This window comes from Ascaphus truei, chromosome 8 (assembly GCF_040206685.1).
Source record: "Ascaphus truei isolate aAscTru1 chromosome 8, aAscTru1.hap1, whole genome shotgun sequence".
Classification (NCBI taxonomy): Eukaryota; Metazoa; Chordata; class Amphibia; order Anura; family Ascaphidae; genus Ascaphus; species Ascaphus truei.
The window spans coordinates 70,161,810-70,175,515 of record NC_134490.1 but is presented as its reverse complement, the minus strand read 5'-3'; the positions used below and the strand labels follow the sequence as shown (position 1 = coordinate 70,175,515).

The 13,706-nt window shown below is 49.5% G+C and overlaps 1 protein-coding gene across 2 annotated transcripts in view; it reads right to left on the bottom strand.

Annotated features, from left to right (window-relative positions):
• The window catches only part of NEURL1 (neuralized E3 ubiquitin protein ligase 1), a 278,678-nt gene that overhangs the window by 250,659 nt on the left and 14,313 nt on the right, over positions 1 to 13,706 (bottom strand). Inside the window, exon 2 of one of the 2 annotated variants that reach the window (XM_075612529.1) lies at positions 6,635 to 6,855. The exons of the other annotated variant lie outside the window; for it this stretch is intronic. The gene's annotated coding sequence lies outside the window, so the exon portion shown is untranslated. The remainder of the gene's footprint in view (positions 1 to 6,634; positions 6,856 to 13,706) is intronic. 2 annotated transcript variants of the gene reach the window in all.

Genomic DNA, 13,706 nt, shown 5'->3' with positions numbered 1-13,706 from the left:
GTTTTTTTTCCACTTACAGTATACTGGCCTACTTTTAAATATTTCCTGGCCTAAACAAAATATGCCCGAAGTCATAATCAGGGTATCTGTAAGGCTGTCCCCATTTTCCCCTTCATAGATTATTATTTTTATAAAGGAAAAGGCGCCTTTAAAGCAGCAATGCCACTGGATCATTGGACAGATTTGTTTCTACCTTTACAAGATGCAAGAGGATTACTTTGTTTCCCTTGTAATTGTTAGGATGGCAAGTTAATCACATTACCTGCTGTTACAATAGCTTCATGTTTACATTCTAATATATAAAGGTCCAGGCCTCTCTGTAACTGGCCTCAAAACCCCATTTTAAAGTTGCCCCCAGCTGCAATAAAATGAAATGGCTTCCCTCCTCAGGGTTATAATATAGTCCTTAAATAGGCTGATGTTTATTAACAGGCCCACGTCCTACAGTTCCCCTTCTCAGCTACTTAAAGCTGCAGTCTGCAATCATCTCTGGTTTTTCTTTTTGCATATGTCTTTTATATTTACTTTATCAAATCTATTCTTGCCCTTTCAGGGATGTTTTTACATTAAAAAAAAATCTGATGCTTTTGTAGCCAGGAACCCCATGGCTATTAATCTGCCCTACCTAACACGTAAGCCCTGGTACTAGCGTAGGCAGTGTTAGGGTTAAATCCATGCTCCTTGCTCCTGCAGTAAACAACTCCCTTGAGTGACAGGGGGGGTGGGCCTAAGGCCTGGGTACTGTCCTATCAGGGGCTCAGACCTAGGACCCTCCCCTGGGTACAAAAGGGGCTTCAGATCCAAATTTAGAGGGTTCTTGGAAGTGTGCAGCCAGGGCTCTGGTTCACTTCCCTTCCCTCAGTGGAGTGGGATCAACTACCCCATACTCCACCAGGGAGTATGGGAGTCAGGGATAGACCTCTGGGGCCTCAAGCCCTGGGGGTTGAGTCCAGGGACCAAAGTAAAGCGTATGCTGGGAGGTGTGGCTGTGTACTTGCTGCAATAAAGAACCATTACTTGTTTTATACTCCTGCCCGAGGCTGCAGTTTCTTCAGGGAGGGAGTTAGTGTTTTCCACAGGGGACTGCACCTATTCCTATAGGCCCTGTGGGAATGGAGGCACTGCAACAGCGAGTAAGAAGCTGTGAAGATCCCTAAAAGCCTGTCCTGATTATCCCCAAACAACACCGGCGGATGCCCAGAACCTCCTGTGAGCCATACAGGTAGCACCGTCACCAGGTAACCGCAGGAAATCTCCCTTAGGGTGGGGTAACACGGGTTACACTTCATTCAGGAGATAGGAGCAGTTTAAATATTAGGTGTCCACAGAACGTCAAAATGGATGTCTTGGCAGAGCAGCCTGAGGTTACCATGGTAACCTCAGATGCTAGACATTAAGAAAACAATGATTTTTAACAATACATTTTCTTTTCCTTTAAAAGAGCAGAAAATGCTTAGGGGGCAGGATACTAACATTATATGAGTCAAATGTATATATATAGGCATAACCCGCATTAATGTACGCAATGGGATCGGAGCATGTATGTAAAGTGAAAATGTACTTAAAGTGAAGCACTGCCTTTTTCCCCACTTATCGATGCATGTACTGTACTGCAATCGTCATATACGTGCATAACTGATGTAAATAACATGTGTAACAGGCTCTATAGTCTCCCCGCTTGCGCACAGCTTCGGTACAGGTAGGGAGCCGGTATTGCTGTTCAGGACGTGCTGACAGGCGCATGCGCGAGCTGCCGTTTGCCTATTGGGCGATTTATGTCCTTACTCGTGAGTGTACTTAACGTGAGTGTCCTTAAACCGTGGTATGCCTGTGTAACGGTCTTTCTGGCCCGGCCTGACCCACCCAATCTCACATTGGCCCCTGTGGTCTAACCGGACCCCATTACAGTGTGAATATGCCTGATGGTGCACCTGCTGGCTACAGGACTCCTGAGTCTCCCGCATGATGGTGTGTGGGGAGGACCCGTCAGACAGGCAGCTGAGGTAGTGTGCTGAGTCTCACCTAGTTCCAGTGCAGCGCCTCCACCTCACCAGGGTCCCTGCGTCCGCAAGGGGATGATCCTGGCGAGGAACTCCTCCGTGGTGCTCCTCTCTGTACACTCATTCCAGATAGATATACGAGAGGGTTTCTGGCTGAACTCATCTTTATTGACACGGCAGGGCAACTGCCCTCCACAAGGAGTATCTTCAGCCACTCATCTCGCCAGTGCTCCCTTTAGTTAGGTATGTCACCTAGATCAGGGATTCACTTATTCCCGCAGGAATCACTGTCCTGTGCCAGGTCCCTGGACACAGCCTCCCATGGAGTTACTATAACATAACTGACACTCTGATAGAACTTGAACTCCTTCCTCAGCTCTGACAAGAGCTGGAACTCCTTTCTCAGCAGAACAACTAACTAGACAGCAACTTTCCAGCAACACAACTTTTAGACACAGTGCCGTGCCTTATGTAAGCTTCTGAGGCTGACACATCTCTGACATCACTAACCATGGAGTCAGAGCATGTGACCAGTCCCAGCCATACACAGAGCACCCCACCAGGGTGTGAGGGGAAACCTCCATAATTACTGCTGGCATGCCCACACTTACCAGGCCTTACTGCCAACAGGAGAGATGACTGTAGGCATTTTACATGACCGCTACATTCTCCCCCTGGTGAATCCCATCATCCTCGCTGGGACCTAAATTTGTATACCTCTTTCCAGGAAGCACTGTAACGGAAAACATAATTAGGTTAACATCCATACAAATTTTCAGCATATTGTAAACATGACTTCAGTACATTTCTCCATCATAAACATTACAGATACATCCTAACATAGATGTATAACAACCAGGGTTACTCCCTTATGGAGTATCCATTAGTGGTACTACCATACCCTCTTACGGTGGCTTGCGCACAGCATGGTCCACGGGGCTTAAAGCAGCAATGCTGTAACCCTCTGTGCGACACTTCTCATGTAACCCGCCAGGATCCCAATCTTTCTCCCCTGATCCTGCCTCCTCATCAGTGCCATATCCCCTATCCTCACCAGTGGAACCCATTTTAAACTCAATTTCTCCTTCCATGAGGGGTTCAGGGACATACAGGTACTCCAACCTGTGGGGCGCTTTGTACTTAGCTATAATAGCCCTCTCGGCCCGGCTGCTCCTAGTCAGCTCTGCGTTCCCTGCCCTCCCTGGCAACACCCATGACAGGGGCTCGTCTGTGTCCACGGGGTCAGATAATATCCCAGGCCCCCGCTCTAGTGAGTCCCCCTCCTCTGTATTCCCCCAGGAGCATACCCCGGAATCAAAACTGCTCAGTCTTTCCCCAGTCCGGTTCTCACCAACCCCCAAAGATCCTTCCGACACCCCCAAACTGGATGATGATCCCCGGGAACAGGTGACTGGGACAGGGGCATTAGCTAGGGCGTGGGGTTGGGCATAGGGACAGGGAATGGGCACCCGCGGGGTTCCGACCCGCTCTCTGCCTTCGGATAGTCCCGTATCATTGTGCGGACGTGCCGCTGGTTGGGCCTCACCCGTCTCAGCTCTCCTCGCAGCCTGCCAGCTCTGTGTTGACACAGGTGATCGGGAAGCACTGCCCGATCGCCGAGGCGTTGTGGTTCTCTCTCTGGTCGTTCCGCTACCTCCGCCGGAAGTGACGTCATCACCGGAACCGGATACTCCGCCATCTTGCGATGGATCCCCAAGCGGGATCTCTTCCTCCACAACGACATCCGCCGCCGGAAGTGATGGGTCTGCTCTCCGCTCCGCTCGGGCCTGGGCTAGGCCTTCCTCCGCCGTTGCCACCACCGGCGCCTGGGGAGGGTAAGGATGTATCTCACCGCTCCGTCGGCTCGGGATGGAATCCTCTCCTCCTTCCGCACTGTAAGTCACCACGGCCGTGGGACTCCGCCTCTCGGGTTGGTTCTGCACCGGCGACACGAGACTCCGCTCCGCCGCGACACAGGTAAGTGCCGGTTCTTTTCCAGCACCGCTGAAGTGGTCCGCCGGTAGGCGCATCACCACCGTCGTTAGGATCGCTTGTTCCTCTTTCGAGGAGCCGAACTCCGACTCGGGGAGTGGCACTGCCGCAGGGGACCGACGGTGAGGTTCCGGGTTCTCACCGCGGTTGTAGACCCCTCTCTCTTCAGGCTCCGTTCTGGTCATTAGGAGCGATCCCCATTCTCCGGGATCAACTGGTTCGGTGCAGGCCGCACGCGGGGCTTCAGCCGTCAGCATGGCTGTGTCCGCTCCCGCCTTGACTACCAGGGAGCCTCCTGGCAATAAATAGGGATATACCCCAATGTCCATCTCGCTCTTTGTTGTGCTGGTTACGGGAGACACTTTGCACAGTGGTCTCTCCTGTTCACCAGCTCGCAACTGTGGGACAGGAAGCTCACACCCAGCTCCTCCCTCAGACAACTCGATCACAATAGTACACCTCCACCTCAGTGGCCTTAATACAATCCTGGTGGGCGCGGTCTGCGTTTTCGCGCCAGTTTCCTCCTCAGAGCTGGAGTCTTTTCCCGCGGCTAGTTCCCGCCTTCTCCTTGCAGCAGCTTGTTGTGCAAGGTACCCTTCTTTTTTGTAAATCACCTCCGCGGCCGGAACTACTTTTTGTAGTGGCGCCGTCTGGATATCAGTCCCTGGGCCCAGTGGGTGCATTCCCACAGGCCATAGTTGAAAGTCACTCCCCCTGGTAGAAATCAGGGGAGGGTCCCATAGACTCAACGGTTGACTCAGCACAGGGGCTGAATTAGTCACTGTCCATTCCGGCGCAGCCATAGCTTTCGCGCCATGCCCCCCTTCAGGGCGGGGCTCTGCTGTTCGCGCCATTCCCGGCCAGCTCTGTGCAAGTCCTGCAGCAGCCATTTTTTCGGCGCCTGGCCCATGCGGTTTCCCTAGCAAGCGGGAACCGCCATTTTGGTTGGTTTTTGCGCCCAAAAAGTCCATTCGTTCGCTCTCCTCACGGGGTTCTCCCCCAATTATAACAATTTCTTCACACTCTTCAAGGGTGGCCCCTCGCTGTCCCATACAGGATAAAAACGGGGCAGCCATAGCCTTCGCTCCGCTCCAGAGCAGCCTGGTCAATGACAACTCGGCGACAGTCTGCTCTTCAGTGGGTTGCACGCCACGGGTGCCCTCCCCATCAGCCTCTGTCCGCCATTTTACGTTCTCCGCGCCACGCGGCTCCTCCACTCTCTCATAACAGTTGTCGTACATGAGGCTCCACTCTGCGGGGCAGCCACCACACCGGTACAATAAAGATTAGCTCAGATGCACCACCACATGTGTACCTTATCTAGGTGTGACTCAGTGTTGCACTACCTCAGGCTAGGCTCACTCTCTCAGTGTCTGCTGTGACTCCTTCCTCCCAGTCTGTGCTCCCTACGGTGAGTGTCTGGAATGGCTAGGTACTCTGGCTGGCTCTGCCATGCAGTACTTGGGGCGTCTACCTGTCTTGGTCAGCCTAGCGCAGACCCTCTCCAGGACTCCTGACCAAGTTAACAGGCTGTCCCTTCTGGCATCCTACCAACTAGCACTGCCTCAAGGTGACTCGGTCAGCTATAGCCCGCTCCAGACCCCTCACTCCCTTCAGGCCCCTAGGTTGTCCCTGCAAACTGACAATATCCCGTCAGCCCCCTGACCACCCCTAGGTCCGTCCCTACGCAGCACAAAGTGGCAGCAGACACTCTCCCTGTTTCCCAGTGACCTAGCTAAAAGCCTGTCCTGTTGACGGATCTGCTCTCAGCAGCGCCTCCAAATGTAACGGTCTTTCTGGCCCGGCCTGACCCACCCAATCTCACATTGGCCCCTGTGGTCTAACCGGACCCCATTACAGTGTGAATATGCCTGATGGTGCACCTGCTGGCTACAGGACTCCTGAGTCTCCCGCATGATGGTGTGTGGGGAGGACCCGTCAGACAGGCAGCTGAGGTAGTGTGCTGAGTCTCACCTAGTTCCAGTGCAGCGCCTCCACCTCACCAGGGTCCCTGCGTCCGCAAGGGGATGATCCTGGCGAGGAACTCCTCCGTGGTGCTCCTCTCTGTACACTCATTCCAGATAGATACACGAGAGGGTTTCTGGCTGAACTCATCTTTATTGACACGGCAGGGCAACTGCCCTCCACAAGGAGTATCTTCAGCCACTCATCTCGCCAGTGCTCCCTTTAGTTAGGTATGTCACCTAGATCAGGGATTCACTTATTCCCGCAGGAATCACTGTCCTGTGCCAGGTCCCTGGACACAGCCTCCCATGGAGTTACTATAACATAACTGACACTCTGATAGAACTTGAACTCCTTCCTCAGCTCTGACAAGAGCTGGAACTCCTTTCTCAGCAGAACAACTAACTAGACAGCAACTTTCCAGCAACACAACTTTTAGACACAGTGCCGTGCCTTATGTAAGCTTCTGAGGCTGACACATCTCTGACATCACTAACCATGGAGTCAGAGCATGTGACCAGTCCCAGCCATACACAGAGCACCCCACCAGGGTGTGAGGGGAAACCTCCATAATTACTGCTGGCATGCCCACACTTACCAGGCCTTACTGCCAACAGGAGAGATGACTGTAGGCATTTTACATGACCGCTACATTTGTATAGGTTTCTGGAGGATACTGTTGCTTTAACACATTGCCCCAGAGTCATCACACCGGCTATTAAAGTCAATGGGGATATGGCTGCTTCGGACGCGATGCAGCCAGTCACGCTTTGCTGACTCCTCGGGAGCGCTGAGTTCTTTTACAGACTGGCACAGGTGGGGCCATTATGATGTACGCTAAATGTCACAGGACTTCAGGTCACTCACTCCCGCTGCGCCTGGAGGGCCATCAATACACCTTAAAACAAAGACGATGACCTTCTCTTACATTGGGATATGATCTCACATGCACAGGTTACAGACATACGTGTAAATATAGCATTAGTCCTTCAAAATGTTCATTGCTTCTAAATTAATAGGAACCGCAAATTCTGTTAACCCTTTCAGTGTGTAAGGCAGTGTTTTTCAACAGTGTCTCCTAAGAAACCTTGGATGAATGGGTTCCCTTGGGTTCCCGGTAGGCTTGCCAGGTGTCCAGTATTGAACTGGACTGTCCTGTATTTGGACACTGTACAGTAAAATAATTAGAGGTATTACTGGACATGTATGTGCCCGGTATTACCTCTCTGGACATAGTGACCTGACCGGCTTGGGGGGGCGCGGGATTTCCCGGAGCAGGGAGAGAGCAGAGATGTTGCTAGAGGGCTAGGTAGCTTCCTCCATCCTGGTTAGCTACTGCTGGGTAATGCAGCCAATCAGGAGGAGGTGTCTGGAGCCTTGGGGTGGGGCCAAGGAGAGGAGGAAACAGCATAGAGTGGAGAGAGGTGTGTGTCGAGCATGTGTGTGTGCGTGTCTCGCACCTTTCACCATTGCGTCCAGTATTTTTAGAGAAGCCAACTGGCAACCCTATTCTACGGGTATTCCTAAAGGGTTCCCTGAAATGTGCAGGTAATTTGAAAATTGTTCCAAATACAGAAGAATTTACAAAGCTTCTGATCTCAGACGCGCTATTAGAGAGGGTTGGGGTTCCTTACATTGCATCTGCTCTCAGACACGCTATTAGAGAGGGTTGGGGTTCCTTACAATGCATCTGCTCTCAGACGCGCTATTAGAGAGGGTTGGGGTTCCTTACAATGCATCTGATCTCAGACGCGCTATTAGAGAGGGTTGGGGTTCCTTACAATGCATCTGATCTCAGACGCGCTATTAGAGAGGGTTGGGGTTCCTTACAATGCATCTGATCTCAGACGCGCTATTAGAGAGGGTTGGGGTTCCTCAGAATTTCACAATGTAATTAAAAGGTTTATTAACAAAAAAACACCACTATTTGAACACCACTAGTGTAGTGGAAAGCTTTGTGTTACTGATGCTTGCCGCCCAGGAATGACAGTGCGTTGAACATAGTGGCAACTAAATGTGTGCTTAAAAGTTAGCTCAGATACAGTATATACAAAAATGCAGCGCCTGGGGTAAGGTCAAACAGAAGTACAGCAATTACCTCCTACGTGGGAAAAAAGGCAGAGATTAAAGTCAAGGTGAAAGTGTGGAAAAATACTGCATGTTACATGCAGACATTAGGACTCCTAGGAAGAAAAGTGGTGTGAAAAACACTATTTATCTTGAACTTCCCTCCAGTAGCTTCTGATGGTAATTTAGGAAGGTTTTTACAGCACAGCAAGTAAGATATTTGTCATTGAAAGCAAAGAAACAGAAGTGTGTGTTTTTCCAGAACACTGAGACTGTTCTGAAATAAAATCCATAAGCATGACCTCTATTACAAAGAAACAAATAAACCATACTTTAGCACTTATAAACGGAAAAGGCTGGGTATATACAAAGCAAAAGATGCAAATGACAGTATGTTACATTAATACAGTGTTAGTAATTATTAATAACTACTGTACTGTATATTTGCACAATGATTTCATCCGCAAAGGACCTAGTCAGACTGTCATACAGTCGTACTGTACATGTAACAGCCCTTTATCTTGACTTTACGCACCTTCATATATCCAAATAAGAGACCTGTGACAAGCCAATGTACAATAAGAATAAGTGCAAAAGGCTCGTTTATACAATTAATACTTGTAGACTCCACAATTGTTCTTACATTGTTTCCTATATTGCTCCAGAGAGCACAGTACACATAGGGGGTTACTCACTATGGTCCGGTGTGGGTTACCGCACCCGATCTGGCATTGGCTGCTATTCACATCACTGGCAGTTAACACCGGATCGGGTGTGTTGTCCCACAATGGACCTTGGTGACCAACCCCCATAGTATATTTTTGTGATGACACTTAAGCGATGTGTCTTTCCATTCCTCTACCACATCATTTCACCATATATCCCATAGTATAATGCTCCACGTGTGCAAATTACAAAGGTATTTCTGAAAGAAATCATGACTTCACAAAACCCCTTCTGCCTGCGATGCTTTTGGGAAATGGTTACTCCAGTACAAATTTTTTTTCTCCTGTTTTTCAATAGAATTGTACACACTGAAGACACTCATTTTCTTAAGAAAGGTGTCAAATGAGCTTTGGTAACACCCCACTATTCTCACTTGGCATGTCATTACGCATTATATACGATACTTGTTGACATTAGTTTGGCTCTTTTCCCACAGTACTGGATACAGGCAGAATGGCTCTAATCACTAGACTCTGATTCTAGTCATCTTCAACCAAGAGAACAACTCTGCGTTAATATATCACTTATTCATAATATGTTCTTTAGAAATGGCACAGAGCACATTATTAACATGAGCTGTGCACGTTTTGCTAAGAGTGAGTCACGATGTGTAATAGTTTTTGTAGTTCTATTGCTTGTATCTTTTGCTTCTTCTCTTCTATCTCCGCTCATCCTTCCGTACGTGTACATCCCCCCCTTGTCTTGTCAGTCAATTTCTGGCCCTTTTTACATACTCCCATTCCTCTATATTTCCTCTCAATCTTTTATCCATTCCAACGCCTATTTTCCAAGTTTCCAAACCTTTACATGTTAATTCCTTTGTGTCAGTCTATCTCCCATCTAACAACAAACCCTACTGACCCATTCCTTGTTTTATGACTTCTTTTCCCTCTCTCTCCTCTGTTTTCTTCCCATTTGTTTCCAATCTGTTATCATCTCACCCCTACTTATCTCAGATTCCTAATAATAAGGTGAGAAGGAAGCAGTGTGAGAGGTAGTGCTGTTCCTTGTTTATAATACTCCAGAAATGCTTGCACGACCAAAGACAGCACCCGTGGAATAATAACTACTTCCTCTTAGCCTTTGAATATCCGATGGCAAAACAATATGCATGAAATTGTACCATTTCATAAATGTTACAGTTCCTCCCGTTGGTTCCTTTGCAGTGAAATATTTAATAAGTAATATAATGTTTGAAACTTTTGCAGAAGGACTTTTTGGTTACTACATCTCCATTTTTTATTGGAGGTGGGCAAAAGTGACCCTGTCAGTGACATCCCAACATATTCACTTGTTTCAACAGAAGATCAGCTTTTTACCATTATGGTGCAATCCTTATATCACCCTTAGGCCCGGGCCATAGAGGGGTGAGGCGATCCGAGCCGCGCTGACGCTGAGGCTCGCCTGCTGAAATCTGGGCGATTTCATGCCCATACAGGCGAGCCAGCGGGCGCGATCGGAGCCGGGGGGAGGTGGTTGGAGGCGGGGCAGTGACGTCGCTGGGCCAATCGCCCACGTGACGTCAACACTGCTGTGCTGGGATTGGAGGTTTTCAGCCGACAGCGCGCTGAAAAACAGCTTGGCGCTCGGCTGAAACCTCCATCTCGTCAGCACGCCTGCAGACGCTCGCGTGAGCCCCCTCTCAAGGCATCCTCATTGAGGATGCAGGGGCTCAGCGCGGAGCGTCCGCACGCCTCAGCACGGCCTGTCCTTCTATGGACTCGGCCTTAGGCTGAACATACAATCAGCGCGATTGTGCTAGCGCATGCGCGCGACAAGCACAAATTGCATAATGCCTATGGGGCCGCCCCTAGTGCGCGCTCGAGAGAGCGTGATGGCGCGACTGCGTTTTGAAGAGACAAAAATGTTTATCTTTGCAAGCGCGGCTGCGTGACGTCCTCGTCACGTGAGTGGTTCAGCCAATGAGGGCAAACCAGCTTCGTGATGCGTTCACCCCGCCTCCCCAATCGCCTGCAGCTCAGTTCACGTATCGCTGGAGCTGCAGGCGTGCGCGAGGCTATGCGCTCCGTATAATCTTAGCCTTAGATTATAAGATGTTTCAAACTCTTACTGCATCAGCATTTTCCATGTCATGACCCTTAATGCCCCATTGTATCATGCATTAGAAAGAATAGGTTGGTGCTTATAAATGAATGGTAAAGATAATAAAATTAACAGAGAAAAAGAGTGGAGGATTAATCAATGAATGCCTTTGTCTTCCAATTACAGTAGACATCGGTTGCAGTGCCAGCTCCTTGTAATCTTCACCGGGTCGTTCCTTCTGTCTCTGTCCAGGAACCCAAATAATTGTACGCTCTGTGGGTTAGGATTTCATTGAGCCTGGTAATGTAATGTGCAGCACTACATACACTGTCAGTGTGAAATGAAATACGTGAATAACATATTAGCGTTTCCTCTTTAGAGTATCAGCCTTTCATCATGTGTGTGTGCATTTCTTGCTTCTTCCCCTTTCAATGCCGTTTTTAATGTGTTACCAAGATAAGCACCGATGCCCGGAAGCTGCAAAGTTAACTTGCAAATGGTGGAGCTAAAATGGTAACAGTGACAAGGCAGCTAAGCTCCGGCAACCGCGCATCATTCAGAAATCATATTACCAGTAACGATGCCTCACATCTTCCCTGGCTTATGGAGTAAGAGTGATAAAAAGAAGATAAATGGCAGTGTTTAAAGGCGATTCATTACGGATAAAGTACCCCACTGAATAGTACATATTACAGCAGGACGCGTGTGGCAGGAACTTGTGTAATATAGTCATATAATGTAATGTACGTCTTATCATTTTGGAACAAGACTTATTATTTAACCCCTTGGTTGCAGGTCCTCTGACAGTCATGGGGTAAAGGCAGCTAGACTTAAAAATAGCTTTTTCTGATACCTTTTCAAATGCCTGGTTAGGCACTTAGGGCTCTATGCAGTAAGCGCCGAAAAGGCTTTTTTCGCCATTTTCTCGGCAAAATAGCCTTTCCGATTCAGTAAGCGCCGATAAGCCAATTTTCAGCACTTTTTCAGCACTTTTTGAAGTCGGCTGAATTCTAGTAGCCCCGATCAGCTTTTCGCTGGTGATCGGCACTCTAGATTTGAGATTTTTACGCCAATCCAGCCCGCCAACTAAAGTTGGCAAGTTGGTGGTGGAGAAGCATCGGCAAGGTCGACACTTAGAAAAAATCAGGCCTTTTTCCTGGCTGGGATTGATGCCGGGGTCTCCGGAGCTGATACCCATTAATACCAGCACCGGAGCCCCCCAGCATGCATCCGAGGCAGGAAAAATGCATTTAAAGCCCACTTCATTAACTTAGCATTTAACCGCTAAGGCAATGAAGGGGTTAACCAGCCGTGCCAGGTTTATTGTGGGTAGCGGGGGTGGGCGAAGGGGGTATTTGGCCCTTGGTGGGTGTTTAGGGCTTGCGGGGAGGTTGCAGGTGGACTTAACCCCTTCATGACCTTAGCGGTTGTCTTAAAGGCAATTGAAGCACAGCCATTCTGATTGGCTGGCGTCACTGCCATTAAATGACTGTTTTTTGTCATTTATTCTATGTGATACAATTTTTTTCCATTCTCATTTCTTGCCACTGTATGTATGTATGTATGTATGTATGTCTCTATCGATATATATGTAGCCCTTTTTGTGAACCGGCCGACCCACCCAATCTCACATTGGCCCCTCGTGGTCTAACCGGTCCCTTCCCTGCAACACACCTGCTCCTAAAGGGTTACTGGTACTGAAACACACCTGAGCCTCCGCTAGCTGGGAGCCTGGGGAAACCCTTACCCTTACTTGGTGCAGCGCCTCCACTTACCCAGGATCCCCCGTTAGGAAAGATAGCCCTGAGTAAGAAATACAATGACACTCGTATATGATAAAACAATAACTAACACTTTACTTAAGAACACATAACACATTACATAACATCACATAACCCGATGCTCTACCCGCATCACCTCAGCCCAATGTCTGGTGTTCCCCAACCAAGTGTCCTGTGATCACCCCACACCCAATGTCTCGTAAATCCTACGGAGGTCGTGGGTGACTGCGCAGTCACTATGTTAAGCTAGGGCCCAGTTGGTGCACTTTATAATATTGAAGATACCTTCCGAGCACTCCGATGCTCGGGACCGCAACTTTCTTCTCAAAGGGTCAGACGTCCGTCTGATCCTTTCCAGGTACTCTGCCGGTGGACCCCAACGAGGGTCCCACCGCTTCACGGGAACTGCAACCGGACCACGGCAACACCAACCGCATGGGAACAGCAACCGCCTTCCTATCACTAACTACTACTTAGAGTGACAGCAACCCTAACCTAGGGCCTGTCCCTGAAGAACCGCAACCTGGGATGGCTTGGGGAAAACTCCTAGGGCCTGTGGACAATAACCTGCCCCCCCTTCCCCTAGCTACCCAGTCCTAACTGTAACTGCTGCTAGCTATTAACTAGCTACTCCCAAAGCACCTGCAGCTGACACACCGCACACACTGTCAGCCTGCAGGGATCCACACTTCACACACACTGCACGCACTGTGCCCAGCACATACAGCGACACTACTCACAGGCAGCTGCAATCACACACAGCCCCTGGATCCCGCAGCAAACACACTGCTAGCACACTGTGCCTCTTTGACAGTGCCCACAGCTCTCTCCGCTGCGACACTGCCAAACCAGCACCTTCCACACTCAAGGGTCACCTCCCTAGCTAAGGCGTCCCTCTTCAGTTACCCCCTGCCCTTTACCCGGGAATTGGGGCCTGCCTGGGAATCTAGGGAGGACCCTTACCTGATGCAGGAGCCACGCGCTCCCTGCACCCTTCCTACTCCTTCCTCTGCTTCTTCCCTGACTGCTGTTGCAAAGCCCGGGAAATGTATCTCTTTTCCCGGGCTGAGCTTCCTGCAGCCCTATTGGCCACTAGGGAGCACCTGACCTCTGCCTCCCTAAGCCTCCTGGG